The sequence below is a fragment of the Canis lupus genome, chromosome 4 (genome assembly GCF_048164855.1).
Source record: "Canis lupus baileyi chromosome 4, mCanLup2.hap1, whole genome shotgun sequence".
In the NCBI taxonomy this organism is placed as follows: Eukaryota; Metazoa; Chordata; class Mammalia; order Carnivora; family Canidae; genus Canis; species Canis lupus.
In genome coordinates this window covers 38115293-38133117 of record NC_132841.1, presented here as the reverse complement: position 1 = coordinate 38133117, position 17825 = coordinate 38115293, and the positions used below count along the sequence as shown (strand labels likewise).

At 47.0% G+C, this 17825-nt stretch overlaps 1 long non-coding RNA gene and 1 other non-coding gene across 3 annotated transcripts; one reads left to right on the top strand and one right to left on the bottom strand.

Annotated features, from left to right (window-relative positions):
* Positions 1–763: 763 nt before the first annotated feature.
* LOC140632838 (U6 spliceosomal RNA) lies at positions 764–870 on the bottom strand. Its single transcript, XR_012030506.1, has one exon. It is a non-coding gene; the product is annotated as a U6 spliceosomal RNA (small nuclear RNA).
* Positions 871–4374: 3504 nt separating this feature from the next.
* LOC140631550 (uncharacterized) lies at positions 4375–17106 on the top strand. 2 transcript variants are annotated; one of them, XR_012029093.1, is made up of 5 exons: positions 4375–4900; positions 5924–6015; positions 7791–7967; positions 14422–14626; positions 14829–17106. It is a non-coding gene; the product is annotated as an uncharacterized lncRNA (long non-coding RNA). The 2 variants fall into 2 exon arrangements; XR_012029092.1 differs by having other exon boundaries at positions 5924–7967.
* Positions 17107–17825: the final 719 nt, after the last annotated feature.

The window sequence follows — 17825 nt, the reverse complement described above, 5'->3', positions numbered from 1 at the left end:
ACAAAGGTGGTATTTCTGGTGACTAGCCCCCATCCTGAAGATATTTAGGGGCCCACTTAGAGTCACCTCTTAGCATGACAAAAACACTCTTTTCACTAAAAAGGTTTTAGTGGCAATTCTAAAGGTTTTTGGAGTTCCCTCTGCCTAGACAAAAACCAGATATATTCTCTATTTTACCACACCTCCACTGGGAAGCGTCTCTCCTCTCTCCTCCCCAAAGCTTTGATTGAATTTGCCAGGCTCTGAATTTATTGTTTTTGACCCGGGATATATCTTGTTCCTGGAAATGACCTCTCCAGGGGCTGGGCTCGTCTTTCAGCTATATATGGATTCATTCTGTTCACCTGTAGGTACTCACAGGTCTTCCCTACACTCCCCTTCCTAGGCTAAGGCTGAGGCTCCTCACTTGCTTATATCATCTCTTGGATTTGCCCAGATTCCCCATCTCACCCAGACACTGCCCAAGACTCTTTGCTGTGCTTTCTTGGCTCATCCCAACTTCAGATCCTGAGCCTGACAAACCCAGAATCTGGCTCAGAGACCTAAAAAATAGAAGTCCAGTGGCCGATGGCACATTTCCAGCCCTACCATTTCCTAGTTGGTTGGCTTTGAGCATGTCATTTCAGATCCAGAAGGTTATATTTTCTCATCTGGAAAACAGAAACATATCCTCTAGTAGTCAGGGTTCAGCTAGGCTTTGCTACAGTAAGAAACACCTCCTAACATAACACAGGTTCATTCTTTTTTTTTTTTTTTTTTTTTTTTAAATATGGAACGCTTCACGAATTTGTGTGTCATCCTTGCGCAGGGGCCATGCTAATCTTCTCTGTATCGTTCCAATTTTAGTATATGTGCTGCCGAAGCGAGCACTCACACAGGTTCATTCTTGCTCACATCCTCATCCATAGCACTGCTCTGTCCTGTAACCATGTCATTTAGAACACATGGTCCCCATGATCACTAGGGCCATGGGAATAGAAGAGGGAGGAGGTATACTGGCTGTCTGTCGCCTTGGCCCAGGAGTGGCCCATATCACCTCCACTCACAAGCTACTGGACACAGTCATCACATGGCTGCAAGGATTTCTAGGGGATGTCTCTGCTGTTTGGCAAGCCCCAACAGTCTCCTCTACAGGTTCTATGATTCACTGGGAAGCTGGGAAAATCTAGAAAGTTCATATATGTGAAAACTGCAGCCACAGAGCAGGTGATTGCTAATTAGTTTTCTGAGTTCACAAAGGGCCTCTGTTTTGCTTTGTGAGCTCTTTGGTCTTGATAAGAGAGGTGGGTCCCATTTGTGCTGTTTCATAGTGGGGCCTCCTTGCCTACCAGTTGCCAGGGTTAGACAGGTCCTAGTGATCTGGCCCCTTATCTTTTACTGGACTGAGATAAGCGTCGCAGAGATGTAGTCCCTGGATCGCTCCCAGCTACCCCTATCCCCACCACCTCAGTTTGGAGATCCTGACTTCCTAGCCCTCAAATCAAAACCACAGGCAGAAGTTATGTCCCTGACCTTTACCTTTACAGCCAAAGAGCAAAAACAATCTGACTTAGTGCTTGCACTTCATGTTTTTCTCACAAAGTTTACTCTGTAGAGTTGTAACTGAGTTAGTGGAACAGGATGAAGTGCAAGACATGGCATCAAGATAACAGCAACAATAGTAATGGTACCAGGAATTTATTGAGCACCTACTGTATGCCAGGCTTTTTGCCAAGTGTTTTATGAGGACTGTCTACTAAACTCTTTCAGCCTCCCAATGGAGATCCTATTATTATCCCTATTTGCAAGTGGAAAAATTAAAGCACAGAGTATTGGGAGACCTGTTACTGTGGGTACATAGCAAGGCCAAGATTCACACCCAGGTCTGTCAAACTCCATGTCCTAAAATGAAGAGCTGGAGCACCTAACTCCATGCCTGGGATTGAGCAGCATCCTTGCAGCTCACCACCGGTAAGCACATTTCCCAAAAACAAAGGATCTCGAACTCTTAGGGTGTATAGGCATTAAGTCAATTAATCTTTCAGCAAGCATTTGCTAAATGTCTGCTATGTCCAAGACTGGCCAGATTCTAGGGTTCAGAAGTGAATCAGACATGGAGTCCTCAAGTCGCTCATGATCCAGGGTGTCATTAATTCCCAAAGCAGTAAGAAAGAGGCCATGGAAGAATGGAGGGGTGCACCTGGAAGCTGAAGAGAAAGAGCTGAGACTTTGTGGATGAATAAGAGAGAATCAGGAAGCCAGGAAAAGAAGGTGTTCTGCATGGAAAACAGTATGTGCCAAGACACAGAAGCACAAGAGAACCTTGTTGGGGACTTGGAGGGGCTTGGGATTGTTGGAATATAAAATCCAGGATAGGGACAGGGTGGGGACACCATCATTGGGAGATGGGGTTAGACAGGCCGCTGGAGCCAGACTGTTCATGCATTTATTCATTCATCCATTGTGCACCAGAAAACTACAGGTGCTGTGCGAGGCTCTGCAGTTACAACAGTGAACAAGCTGCAGGGCTTTAAGCGTGGAGAAAGGAGATGGGCAAGAAATGAATAGAGGAGTAAAGACGGAATTTCGGAGAGATATGGATAAGGAAAGGGGCCTTAAATGCCAGGCCCAGGAATTTGGGGGGAAGGGGGTGGAAAGCCTTGGAAAAGCTGTTGGCAGAGGAGAAATGAGGTTAGATCTCTATTTTAGAAGCTCACCCCCTGTAGAAGGGGAGGCCAGTACCGCGGCCCAGGCAGGCACTCTCAACACAGGGCCGGGCACCCAGTGGGCGCTCAGAGAGTGCTAGGGATCTGGGTCTGAGTGTGGTGTGCCTCTCGATCCGGGGCCTGCATGCCCCTCCACCCCTGCCCCGACGTCTCTCTGTCCCCAAGGACATCTGCAGCTGGACCAGACGCCTCCTAATCACCCAGCTGGCTCTATGCCTGGTGAGAACATCTTGATAGGCATTAGAACTCTAACCTTGACCCCATAGGAGGAGATAGCTCAAGTCCCTGGTGCTTTGCTGCTGACTGGCCGGGGATCCTGCTGGGTTTCCCCAGGGCCTCATCCATCCTCTGATGGGTAGTGGTCAGAGATCTGAGCGGGAGCCAAGAGCCTCGAGTGTGACTCCTCTGTCTGTTCCTGACTTGCTGTGTGCCCCAGGCAGGCTGGTCCCCAACTCTGTTGCCTCTGTTTTCTTCCTGGCAAAATGAGAACAATAATCCCGCCTTCCCACGTCACAGGGCTATGATGGGGGGCAAGGGAGAACAGCCGTTTGCTCCTCAGCCAGCACGTCCTGAGGGAGCACTCAGTAGGAAGCCCTCCACGGCAGATGGGAGGGGCAGGTGCAGCCTGATGCCCAGGCTCTGCTCTAATATTATCACATGGAATTGCTTCACTGAACTTTCATAGCAACCCAGGGAGGAGGGGTCACTCATCAACACCTCTCTACAGACCGGGCAAGCAAGGCAGAAAGAAGCTGTGAAAGGCTGACAAGCAGAAGCAAATGGGGCTATGAACTTGGAATGAGGCCAGAGCCTTATCTCTCTGACCACGAGTCCACAGTGCCTCGCTGCCCGCATGGGGCTCACGGCCTCAGTGAAGGGGACAGGGCTTGAAAAATACTCAAAAAGTAACACGGAGTTACAAACTGAACAGTTCTGTAGCATCAAGTTACAAGACAGGAGACAAAGACAAGATGGAGGCTGGGAAGGGAGGCCTTGGTGGGGTGGGTGCTGCCTTGGGGCAGCGAGAACACAAAAAGGCCCTGGGCAGTGGGGGTCAGGCTTTGATGGCAGAGGAGGGCTCCACGGGGCTCAGGGCCCCTCCCCAGGTGGGGGGAGGCTCAGCAGGGAGCTTCCTCCAGACGCACTGAGAAGCCACTGGAGTGCTGTAAAGCGTTTATGCTTTAGAAAGAATTACCTGGACTACAGGGACCATGATTGGACACAGGAAGGCCATTTTTTTTTTAAGATTTTATTTATTTATTTGAGAAAGAGAAAGAGAGAGAGAGAGGCAGAGACACAGGCAGAGAGAGAAGCAGGCTCCATGCAGGGAGCCCGATGCAGGACTCCATCCCAGGACCCTGGGATCATGACCTGAGCCAAAGGCAGATGCTCAACCCCTGAGCCACCTAGGCATCCAGGAAGACCATTCTAAAGAGGATGCAGTGACCCTGGTGAGGGCAGGGAGGTGGCCTGGGGGGTAGGGTGCAGGCAGCTTTGGGAGGATATAGCAGGATGGAATTAACAGGGGTGGATGACTGAGAAAGGGTGACACCAGGAAGCATGAGACATGGAAAAGTTATAGGTCTCCGGTGTCTCAACAGGCTCGGTCTCTATGGAAACAAGGGCTGAGTAAGAATCATTATAGAACACCCCAGGGCAGAAGGCTCTGTCGGACTCTGACTCAGTCAGACCTGGAAACCCCGGCTCTGCACCCGACCGACCATGTCACCTTCGGGAAGTCTTCCTGACCCTCGTTTCCCCTCTCTCAAAATCAGAGATGTAAACAATTTCCCCAGAAACCTTCAGTAGTCTCTAAGTCTCTCTGGCCAGAAATGGATCACATGACCAACCCTAGCCCAACCAGAGGCAAAAGAGTGGGGATGACATGATGTGGTTGTTTCCAGGTGTATCTGTATATTCTCAGCACCCTCTTCATCAAGGGGCAAGTCCCTGTGAATTTTAGCCAACCTTAAGAACTTGTTGAAAAGTAGGACTCAGCAGAAGTGATACCATGAGACTTCTAAGGCTAGGCCATAAAAGGAGATTCAGCTTCTACCTGGTTCACTGCAGCATGTGTGCTGAAGCCCTGAGCAGCCGTCCCAGGCCTACCACCCTGAGGCCACCATATCGTGGGGAGGCCCAACTAGCCCTATGTAGAGATGCTCAATGGAGAGGCCCTACATGAAGACAGAGAGGTACCTGGCCAGCCCCAACTGTTCTAGCCCCTATGATATTCCAGCTCCAGCCACATTTGACTACAACTGCCAGAACCACCCAGTCAAAGCCTTCCTAAATCCCTGACCTGCAGAAATTATGTGAGATAATAAGATGATAGTTATTGTTTCTGAGTTTTGAGGTAATTTGTTACTAAGCAGTAGATTACCAGATCACACGATGAGCTTACACCAAGCATGCTTCTCCTTCAGGGGTTAGACCTGTGGCCAGCTATGAATACCTGGGGCTTCCATAACAAGGAGGAGGGGCAATGACTGTGGGACAGGCAATCCCCACTGTCCACCACATTGCAAGAATTAGGGCATCTGATCACCAAACTCTGAGCAACCATTGTAATACTAAGAACTTCCTGATAAGCACATATAGCCTGAGAGGGTACTCAGATTGCTTGGTTGGTATAAGATGTACATAAAGTACTAGAAGTTAGAACTAGAAGCTAGAAACGTTAGTGCTTCTTGACACAGGTTCCTGCATTACTAACATGCTCTGTCCCTGTACCAGCTGATTAAATCATCCAGCCAATCCAAAGACCTTTCTGGTGCCAAGCTGTCTCTGGGTCCTGAGACATAGAAATGAAAATATAACCCTGTTATATAACCCTCTAGGGGGCTCTCAGAGTCATCCCTGCCCTTAAATAACTGCCAGATTAGATGGAAAATATGTGTTCATAAGATAATGCAACTCAGATGTGGAGGAAATTCAGGAAGCAGGCTCTACTGAGCTTGGGGAGGCAGGAGGTGGAAGAGGAGGGACTTTGTGGCAGTGGCAGCTTTGCAAAGTAGGGTAGCTCCCCTTCCCATCTATCTTTCTGGTCTCCCCTTCACTCACTGCTCTCCCATCATATGGCCTGCTTTTCATTCCTAAACAAATCAAGCTCATTCCTGCCCAGGGCCTTTGTACTTGCTGTTCTTTTATCTAGAATGCCCATTCCCCCCATTTTTTTTTGTTTGTTTGTTTCTTGCGACTGGTTCTTTATCATTCAGACTTCAAACCAGATGTCGACTCTTTGGACACTTATCATTTCTTGGCTACTCAGCAACAGACCAGCCTTCACATCAAAGAAGGTCAAAGAAGGGTGAATTTCTACTCTCTCCTTCTCTCTCCTGACCCCTGGGAACCGTGGAGCGAGCATGTGATCTAGCCTCCACCATTCCAATGGGACAACAGAAACTATCTACAGTGGTGAGAACAATCAAGTCCTGGTCTGGAACCAACAGGGCAGGAGAGAGGGTGCCAGGAGGAAGCCAGGAGGCTTCCTAGGCTGACTGTGCTGTGGCTGGTCTGGCTCAGGTCTCACTTCGGTCCCGCCCCCTTTCCAAGTCTTGTTGTCTAATACATATAGATCCAGCCAGCCACACAGTGCCCTATTTGGTTCCTGATCAGCATGAGCTAGCCAGAGGTGGTTTCTGCAGTTTGAAATCCTCCCCTAGCCCCCTTCCCAAAGCAGCCAGCCCCTACTCCCTCTGCCTGACACATCATCGAATTACCGTATGGGACACTGTGGTGAAAGTTACCTGTTTTGATGTCGTTACCTCTCTCCCAACTAGAATGCAAGGAAGGAATATTTGGGGAACAAGAAATCCCCCACCAAGTGAATATAAAAATGAGGGAGAGTAAGGAGTCCTCCCAGTGGGCTTCCTGCCCACCCTCAAGTATTTCCATTCAGACCCATGGCCAGGGCTCTCACACAAGGCAGCAGGTCTACCTGTGGCCCCAATGGCAGAGCAACAACCACTGTGTGTGTGCCCAACACTGCACTGGGGGTTTCACAAAACTCCTCCCATTTCATCTTCACAATTAACCTGTAAGGTCTACATCCCCTCTATACAGGGAGATCAGTGAATAGCTTGCCCACTATCACATGGCTTCTAAAGAAACATCGGTCAGTTTGAGGACCTACACTGTTCCCTCAGTAGGGCTTGTCAGAAATAAGGGGGCTTCTAGAATTGCAGGCCCCAGAGTCACAAAGAAAGCCCCCCACCAGCCTTGGCTCAAATATCTGCAACGACAGGGAACTCAGCCCATGCCGTTGCTGAAAGTTGCCACCTGGCAGGTTTGGGAAAGTGAGGAAAGAGGCAGATCCAGGAAAAAGAGCCCAACAGAAGGCTGGAAGACCTTGGGGTCACACCAGATTGGATCTGAGCTTTGAGAACATCCCCAGGGGTGAGACAAAAGGCTGCCAGGGAGACCAGGAAGCCTTGGAGGCGGGGGCCGAGGACAGGCTGCAGTCACAGATGCCGGGTCTGGGGCACCACTGGGAGATGATGGGGTGCTTGCTAGTCAAGGTCCAGGGTTTCTTCTGGCTCTCCTGGGCCCCCTAAAACTGCATTTCGCATGTGTCACAGAGGGAATGCCACTTTGTGGCTGACACCTGGCTATAGGCAGATAAGATCAGCGGGCAAGGTCACAGGTAAGCCTATTGCCTGTTAGGCAGGGGCCCTAGTTCTGGGTTCTCCTGGTTCTGGCCTCTCTGGGACAAGGGTTCCAATCGTGACTCACCCCCACCTTTGAGCTTGATAGCTCCCCCTATGAATCAGAGACAGCTGCCGTGGGGGTTGCATGATCTACTGCCTGTGAATGTTAGAGCCCTGCAGGTGACACTCTTCTATATGGTCCTTCTGTTGACTCTTACTGCCTCAAAGAAAGAAGGTAAGTTCCTCAAGAGAGAGACAAAACCCTACCTTGGCGGTGAGTCCTGCAAGTCCTTCCAACCTAAGGTCACAAGGGGAGGTTTCATGCACAAAGCAATAACTCTGTCCATCCACTGGGCGCATGTGGAGATGGGAATTCCCCAGGCAATCCTTACTCTTCTTTTCTCATTGGCAAACTATTGCTGAATGTCTACTCTAGATGCTAAGAGCTAAGGACACGAAGATGAAAATATACGACCCCTGCCCTGTAGGTCAACCAAGAAGTACTCAAGAGAATAAATAATCCCAGTCGGCCTGATAATTGCCGTCACCGATATGTGGGCCATATTCAGTGGGAGCACCGGAGAAGGAGTCCTGCCTAAAGCTGCCTGGGGACGTAAGTTGAAAATTCACAGTTCCTTCCTGCCAAGAGTTTAGGGTTTAGAACAGGAGCAAATACATGAATAAATAATATCAATACAACCTGATTGTGGAATTCACAGATGTATGAGCAAAATTTAATGAGAGCAGTGGAGAAGGAGCAACTGAGTCTGCCCAGAGGAGTTAAGCCAGTCTTCCCAGAACAGAACAAGAACTGAAACTGGGGAGGGACGCCTGGGTGGCTCAGCCGTTGGGCGTCTGCCTTCAGCTCAGGTCGTGATCCCGGGGTCCTGGAATTGAGTCCCACATCGGGCTCCTGCGAAGAGATGCCAGTGTCTCTGCCTCTCTCTGTGTGTGTCTGTCATGAGTACATAAATAAATCTTAAAAAAAAAAAATTGAAACTGGGGAAACCGGCAAGGGCTAAGTCTTCTGAATGTCCAAAACCTCCCTCTCACCCTCCAGGGCGTCTTGCCCTTGGGAGCTCTCACTGCTAGTGCCTAGTCTTGCTCAGCTTCCCGGCTCTCCTCACACCCTCTTTCCCCACTTCTGCCCATGGGCACCATTCAGGCCAGGTCCTCCCATCATTCCCCAAGGGATCCACTGGCACAAAGCCTGCTTCCAGGAAAGTGAGTCCAAGACAAAGATGCCTCTTAGTTCTGGGTCCATAGCAGCTTAAAATTTTTTTGCTTTTTTGACTTTCTGTCTGCTTCTGGAAGCTACTAACTTAGGTACCCCACAACTCCAGATTTTATAAACACACACCCTCCCCCTAGGAGTGGGTCAGTATCCTGTAGGGTTAACTCATTGCATGTCTTTTAAAGAAGAGAAAACCAAGGCTCAAAACATTCAGATGAAAAATGGCAGAGGCAGAGTTAACTACAAGTTCAGGGTTCCACAGGCATAACACAGCTACTGATCCTTCCACCCCAGGTCAATCTGTGAGCTGGCCCTCAGTAAAAGGGTTAATGTAATCAATCACCTTTTATTCGACAGGTTGTGCTAGGCACTATTCTATATACACTGGCAGTTTGGCAATGAACAAGCCAGACAGACATGGAACTTGGATTCCAGTGAACAGAGATAAACAATAAATGGAAGGTCAGTAGCCGTGTTGTGCCAATGGGCAAATAAATAAGTTAACAGGAACATTTCAAAGAGTAGTATACACCAAGAAGAAAATATAGCAGGGTAATGGGAAAGAGAGAGTGATAGGAAGGGGGAGGGGCTGCTCATTTAGAGTAGTCAGGGAGGGTCTACACGATGGGAAGCATCCAGCCATATGAAGAGCTCAGGGAAGAATATTTTAGGCCAGGAAAGCAACAAGTGCAAAGGCTCTGAGGTAGGAATGAGCTTAGCATATTCATGAAACAGCAAGACCTGTGTGACTGGAGCAGGGAGAAGAGGTCAAGTGCTATAAGATGGGACAGGAGTCCTGCTTCTAACCACCATGGGGAGAGAGAAGTGGTGTTAATCATCCACCAGTCTGCTGCTTGTGTTACTGCACCAGGCGTCCCTGTTAATGGCGGCCTCGCACTGTCCTGTGAGAGCTTGTCTACTGTAGCAACTCATCCTGGCTGCTCTGACCCCTCCCATGCATGGCACCAAATTTCAGCTCTCTTGGGGGCACATACTACTACACAGTCAGCTCTTCCTTCTGAAGCACCACCCCAAGCCAAGATGGCTGGATCCAGAGCAGCTTTCAGCCACATGAGCTCTGCTCTTCCCAGAAACACAGATTTTCCTTCCCCTACAGATGAATTAATTCTTCTCTGGGTATTACTAGCACATCCAGGCCAGGGGCCTCCCACTGAGATTTCTTTCTTCTTTTTAAAGCAATCTCTACACCCAACATGGAGCTCAAACTTACAACCCCGAAATCAAGAGTCCTATGCTCTACCCACTAAGCCAGCCAGGTGCCCCATCCCACTGAGATTTCTTAATTTGAAATATCAGAGCACAGGGTTTGGGAGTTTCAACACCTTTTTTTTCCCCAGAGTACGCTGATGTATTTTACTTTAGAAAAGTGCTCAAGCCCAATGTTGCCAAATCTTCCTGTTATTTTTCAGTCAAAGCCATAAATTCTTATTTTTATGTGAAATTTACAGATCTTAAAATTACCACAAAGGCCAAAACCTGTCAACTACAAAATAAAGTAAAGCAAAACGCTATTAATAAATCATTAATTTCTATCATACAAACATATCACACTTCTATATTATGTATTTGTGGATACTTTCCTAACCTTTTTTTAAAAAGATTGATTTATTTATTTTAGGGAGAGAGCACAGAGGGAGGGACAGAGGGAGAGGGAGAGATTCCCAAGCAGACTCTGTGCTGAGTGCCAAGCCCAACACGAGGGTCCACACGAGGCTCAATCTCACAACCCTAAGATCATGACCTGAGCTAAAACCAAGGGTTAGATGTTTAACCAACTGTGCCGCCAAGGCACGCCCCCTTTCCTAACCTTTGAAACCAGTTCCCTTTTTCTATTGTCAGTGAGAAATAAAAAGTTGCTCTGCCGCCTGCCAGACTGTGCTGTTCCCATTTGACCATAAATGATGTTCAATGCTCACAGAATACAAACGGAGCTTCAGTGGCCTGGGGCTCAGACTGGGCCATGCTGCACCTGTGTTTTGGATCAGACAGAGACAATGCCATTCAGAGGCCCCAAAAGTTACTAAATACCCCCTCCTTTGACTCGTGTGAATGACTGACAGTTTTTTACTGCCTCAAAAATAAAAGGCATTAAGATATCCAACGACTGAATTGCCCTTGCCCCTTGACAATATTCAAACCGAACCCACTTCCTTAATGCCACTGAAGAATCATCCCGGTCAAACCCAAACTCTCTAAGAAACTCTCCCACCCAAACCCTACCCTTGTGCTTCCCCTGGGGTGCATTTCCCTTTGCTGCAGCAAGCCAAATAAGCCTATCTTTTGGCTACAGGTGTGCTTCTGGCGGTCTTTGGTTGGTGACCTTTGAACACTGCATATCTTGAGCATCTTTCTATCCCAGTCACTAGAAGTATCAGCACGCTAATGGTTGCAGGATAGTGCATTGTTCAGAAGGCAAAATCTGTTACTTCCTTTTTTTCAATAGGAAACATCATATATTCCTTTACTGTAGTATCTTAGCACACTCTATAGCTAATTTGCTTTGTGGTGTTTGTGTTGTTCTGATAAGAGCTCAGTGAATGGTGAACAGAATCAGAAGGGGACTGGGAGGCTGTGGATTGCCAAAGGAAACTGAGCAAGGACAGTGCAAATTGCAGTTTGGAGCACTTCCTGTGGAAGTGCTGGAAAATCAATAAAGCTGGCTCTGGAAAGAAGTTGCACCCCTGCAAGGAGGGATGAACGAGGCAGGCCCTAGCTGGCTGCCTGTGAGCCCAGACCTCTCAGGATCTATGAATAGCCTTCACTTGAGGGCACCCAGCTGTGCTTGAGGTCCTGGGACCAGAAGTAGGGATAGACTAATAAGGATAGCAGTGAGGTTGGGCCAAGGGACCACCCCTAGCCCTGGGACTGCGCTTTTCTTCCACGCTACCATCAGCAACTCTAAAATAGATCCAGGAGGCGTTCCTTTCTTTGAGCTCAGGGATGTGAGGAAATTGAGAAATGCCCAGGGTCCCCACCTTCCATTCTTGCCTAATCCAGCAATGGCATTAGACATTAGACATTGCAGAAATCCAGAAATGCTCCTGGACTCTGCTAGGAAACAGAGCTCAGGAGGAATGTCACCGACAGCCTAGCAGATGCTTCTGTCCCCCACGTGCAGTTGAATCTGAGGACCTCCTGGGAGGAGGTGTCCTTTCTGCTGAGTTTGGAAGGGAAAAGCCCAGGCAAGGGGGCTCATGCTTCTACTATGGGCAAGCCAGGAGCCAGGATTTGAACATGGAAAAGAGACTGTGAGTAATGGGAGAAGACCAGTAGGGGGGCCTTGAGCCAGCTGCCACTCCCTCCGGCCTGCTGTTCCAGAAAACAAGGGGGTGGAAATACATGACCAGTAGAGTAGAGTAGAAAAAGACCTTACTGGTCATGTATTTCCATCCCCTTGTTTTCTGGAACAGCAGGCCTGTGTTGTGTGCTCTGGGACAAGTTGCATGTCCTTTCTGACCCTCATTTTTTTGCTTGTAGGAAGAAGGGTGAAAATGGAGGCAGACAGAATAAGGAATAAGTGTGGATTAGTGTCAGGTAGACCCTGGGCCAGGCATCATGCTGGGCACTGGGGACACACAGATCAAAGACACCTTCTTGGGCTTCAGGATGTCTATCACCCGGGGAGGGGACAAGTAAATTGCTCATTGTAATACTTGAGGGACAATCAGAAGCTCATCAGGCCAAAGCTCAAGGAATGAGTAGGAATTTCTCTGGGGAGAAAAGGGGACAGCATCCCTGGGGAAGAAGCCACATGAGCCATGGCAGGGAGGCATGCTTTGTTTGGTGGGTACCTAGAAGGCAAGGACTCCTGTAGCCCAGTGACCATGAGGCCCTGGAGGTGATGACGTACATGAGTGCAGTGCACAAGTGTCTAAGACCACAGGAAGTGTGGGGACTTCAGTGAAGTAGAGAACTCATACCCTGTCAAGACACTCCTCAGTTCCTATCCAGTGCTGCTTTATGAGAATTAACCCAGTGTCTGATGTTTGAGAAGACAGAAGTCTGGATTTTTAGGTGAAATCTTCTAACTTGTAAACATCAACTTCAACCTGCCAGACAAATAAAACAGGCTGGATGCGACTGTTTGTAACCTCTGGGTAAGGAGGTCTCTAAGATCTCACAGCTCTTCTTTTCTGAAAAGGCACATGGCACAGTGATTGAGAGCATGTACTGTGTAGCCAGAAATCTCAAGTTCAGATCCTGACACTGGCTTCTACTAGCTAATTCACACAGTTTATGAATATCACTGCCTGGAGTTTGCAGTACACAGCCTGAGCAGCTGTATATGGTTGTCCTGTATATAACTCTAAGCCAGGGTCTTCCCCTCTCCAAGCCCCAATTTCCTCACCTGTAAATCAGGGATGATAACCTATGTAACTATGAGAGTGAAATGAACTTATTATGTAGGTATATATACTTACCTCAATGTTGTATTACATAGTAAATATTCAAATAGGATATCTTTCATCTAGTCTTTGTGGGGACTCCAGCTGAATCTGCAGGCCCTCTGGGGAAAGATATTCCTTTGTGCTGGAAAATTCTGCTGAGGAAAGGTCCCTCTATTTGGAGCTGGGCTGGAGTAGAATCAGAGAGGAGAGGTTATGCTTTACCTGGCAAGACATCAGCCAGGATGGGAAAAAAGGGTTTTGAGAAATCTGGGCACCGGGTTCAGGTTTTGAGAAAATCTAGTAGGAATTTATTAAGAGAAGAAGTTGGAAATATATTTGGAAGTTTATTGTTTTCTTTAGGCCTCTGGTTCACTAAGGAGAAAGAAGTATATACTTTAGAGAGCTTAGGTGGGGAGTAAATAAATTAGTACAAATGGCACCCTCACAAAAAGCCTGGAACAGAAGCTTGTCATCATTCTCTTGGAGATACTGTGGCCTTGCAGTGGCAGAGAATCCCCTTTGTCCCTCTGGGCCCTCTCTTCACCCCCAAAGACCCACCATATTATAGAGCTCCTTTGCCTCAGGCCTCTCATTGTGTTCAGTCAAGGGGCAGTGCTGCCAGGAGTGCAAAGTAGTGGGGTTGGGTCTGTGTCCATGTGATTGCAGGGTTGGAACTTTTGATCCCACCCCCAACCCCTTACTCTCCCACAGAGGAGGGAGGCTGGAGGCAGAATCTGTCCCCAGTGGCCAATGATCTATTCAATCATGCTCATGTAATGAAGCCTTATATAAAAATCCAAAAGGACAGGGTTTGGGGAGCTTCCAAGTTTGTGAGCACACAGACACCTGGAGTGAGTGGCACACTTGGAGAGGGCATATGGGCCCTCTGAAGCTCTGAGCCCTTCCCACATACCTTGCCTTATGCCTTATATCATACCTCTTCCATCTGGCTATTCCTGAATTACATCCTTTGATTTAAAAAAAGTAATCTAGTAAGTAAAATATTTCTCTGAGTGCTGTGAGCTCTGGCAAATTACTAAACCCAAGGAGGGTGTGGTAGGAACCTCTAGTCTACAGCTGGTCAGTCCAGGAGCAAGGGTGGCAATTTGGTCTTGTGATTGGTATCTGAAGTGGGCGAGGAGAGTCCTGTGGGACTGAGCCTTTCACTTGTGGGATTTGATGCTATCTTTAGAAGACAGTGTGTCAGAATTGAGTTGACTTGTAGGACACCCACCTTGATGGTATTGGAAAAAACACATGGTTATAGTCATGAGGGTGTGTAGGGGTGGAGGAGTTAAGAAGGAGTGGGATTTCCATCCTAAATCCCCATGACATTTGACACATTGTTTCTGCCCTCCTTTCCCATCACCTGGTATATCTCATGAACATTCTCTCTCTCTCTCTCTCTCTTTCTCCCTCCCCAGAATCTCTCTCTCATATCCTCCTCATCCTGCCCAAGATCTCCTGTCTCCTGTCTCCAGTGGGGTCTTATGCAGAGCAATCTCACTCTCCTCCAGCATCTCCATTGACCAACAATATCAACTTCAAGAATCTGAAAAAAGATTAGGCTGAGGACTGAACACGCATATTCAGCGAACAGAAAGGTCCCTCAGCTGCCAAAGAGATGAGGTAGGGAAAGGGAGTAGAAATATTTTTTGCGTATAGCAATAATAATACAAGCAGCATGGTAGGACATTGCTTAGAGTCATAAAATATTTATGTCAGTAATATTACTAAGTAATCATAATAGCAGACATTTAGTGCATATTTGCCATAGTACCAGGCAACACCCTAAAGGCTTTACCTATAATATCTTACTTAATGTTTACAGTACACCCATGGAACAGACACTACTTCATCTCTTGTCAAAGACCAGGAAACTGAGACTCAGGGTGGTTGGATGATTTGTCAAGGTCACACACTTACGAAGTGGTTTAGCACCCTTATCTGCTAGGCTTCAAAGCCAGTGCTCTGAACCACAGAAGCCAGCAAGAGGAAGTCCGACTCAAGATTCTAAGTGCTCAGTCACTCTAATAGAGAAAGACACCCTTCCAAAGAGCAAGAGTAAAGCACAATATCCAAGAATAAACTTCAAGCAAGAAGGCCAGGCCTATGGCAAGGACATGATGCAGCTTTGTATGGCACAACAAAGCAGGAGCACCGGGTGAAGGGTCTGTGGATCGCATTCCTGAGATTGGAAGGTTGATGCTCCTCACATGGACCCATTAATTTGTTCTAAAGCCAATAAAAATTCCGTTAGTGCCTGGGAGAAGATCTTGGCAAATTGATTGAAATTAATTTGGAAGAACAAATGCTCAAGAGTAGCCAAGAAAATGTTTTTAAAAAATGAAGTAAGGAGAGGAGCTCACACTACTCATTCATTCTTTTTGTGGATATTTATTGAGCACCTGTTATATACCAGGTGCTAAAGATCTAGACACCATCCTTGTCCTCAGGAAGTTTACAGTCTAATGGATATGAAATATACCATAGAAGTAGAACCATGTAAATGGTGTGGCTCTGGGGCAGAGGGAATAGTGAGGGCCCAGACAGAGGCTCTTGAAGGTGGGGGAGCTTAGGAGATAGTAATCATAAGGATGTTTACTGAATACTTTGTGTGTGCTGCATGATTACATCCCCTAGTAATCCTGTGACTCAGGAACCCTGATGATCCCTACTTTACACATAAAGAAGCATAAGCCCAGAGATATTAATCTGCTCAAGGCCACAAGCCAATGGTTGGTGGGGCAGAGCCTGAACCCACGTCTGTCCAACTCTTAATGTCTCTGCTCATAATGTGATATGATAGGACATCCAGACATCGCAGATCAGTAAGGAAAAGGTAGCATAGTCAAGCAATTGTGTTGAGATAGTTATTTGAGAGATTATTAACCTGATTTTTAAAACAAGTTTGAAATGGATTTAGATATTTAAATACAAGACAAATCCATAAACGCAATAGACAAAACGAAGGGAAATGGATCACATATTTATTTATTTTAAATTTTATTTATTTATTCATGAGAGATACACACACACACACACACACAGAGGCAGAGACACAGGCAGAGGGAGAAGCAGGCTCCACGCAGGGAGCCTGACACGGAACTTGATCCCAGGTCTCCAGGATCACACCCTGGGCTGAAGGCGGCGCTAAACTGCTGAGCTACCCAGGCTGTCCTGGATCAGATATTTAAATGTGAGACAAAAACTGAAGAAGTCATAGAGACAATAAAGGGAGGGAAAGGTTTATAACCTTGAGTTGAGAAAGGCCTTTCTCAGCAGGACAGGAGGGCCAATAGTACTACAAGAAAAGGCGGCTGATCTAACCACATTGCAGTTTAAAACCCCCTTGTGGCACAAGGCAGAGGCACAAAGAACAAGATGAGGAAGCATATACACAGCACGGACAAAGCTTGATATTTAAGGGACTCTTATAAGGCTGCAAGGAAGAAAAAAAAAACTCTCCTAGAAAAACAGGAAAAGGTCATGAACAGCAATCCCAGAAAAAGAATCAAAGAGTGCCAGGCAGGTTGCTGGCCCCCCACACTGGCCCCCACTCTGAAGGGCCTGCCATCCCTCCAGCCTCTGGAGTCATATGTGATCATTCGCTGGCCTGAGACCCATCAGATCCTTTCTCTTGAAGATCTGAATGAAGGAATGAGTGAGTTACAGAGCTTGTGGTCAGGTGGGGGAAAGATGAACAGAATGATCACCTTGGGGCAAGGCCAGAGTCACTGCCACAGAGCTAAAGCCTCAAATTAGTCTCGTGAGACAGGTGGCAAAGCCACAAACTGCAAACAACTAACTGTCCACCAATAGGAAATGGGCTAAAAAAAAGTATAGTTCATCCATATAATGGAATATCATTTAGGAATTTAAAAGAGTCAGGTAAATCTTTATGTACAGAAAAAGATGTAGAAAATTACTGGGTCTTTATGTAATAAAAAACTGTATTTTAGGGGCACCTGGGTGGCTCAGTCGGTTAAGTATCTGCCTTTGGCTCATCCAGGATCTCAGGGTCCTGGGATTGAGTCCCACATCTGGCTCCCTCCTTCATGGGGAGCCTGCTTCTCCCTCTGCCTCTGCCTGATACTCCCCCTGCTTGTGTTCTGTCAAACAAATAAAAATCTTTTTTTAAAAAAACCTTTATTTTAAAATTTATGTTTATAGTGTGTGTGTGTGTGCATGCACGCACATGTATGTGCATGTCTGTGTGTATGAAATTCAAACTGCCTGGGTTTGAATCCTGGCTCTGACATTATTAGCCATATGTCTTTGAGTAAATCCCTTAACCTCAATTTCCTTACTTCTAAAGTGAGAAATAACCATATAATCTTCAAATGGTTGTTTTAATGAGGATTAAAGCACGCATTATCTTAGAACCATGTTAGGAACATGCTAAGTGCTCAGAAACTAGGAGCTTTCATTGTCATCATCATCCACAGAGCCAGAAAACTAGAAGGATGTACATCATACAGTTCCTTGCCAATATTCTGAGAGAAGGGATGGGGTGGAGGTGGCACTATGACATGTGACTTCCTTCACATCTACATTAATTCACATTCTTGTAACAGATATATTTTCTTTTGGAAACTAGAAGAAAGCAAGGAGGAAGCTTTTTTCTCTAAGTGGAGGAGCTACTCAGTAAAGAAGGAGAAGAAAGTGGAGTAGATGGGCAGAGAGAAGCAATATCCTCTTGTGGGTCCCCAGGGAGTGAGGAGTGAAGGAAGTGACCAGAGAGTGGGGATGTGTGGTGTCAATTTTTCATACAGCAAGGCGGTGATCTGTTTATGGAGTTGCTTTGTGTTCTTACAAAAAACACTTT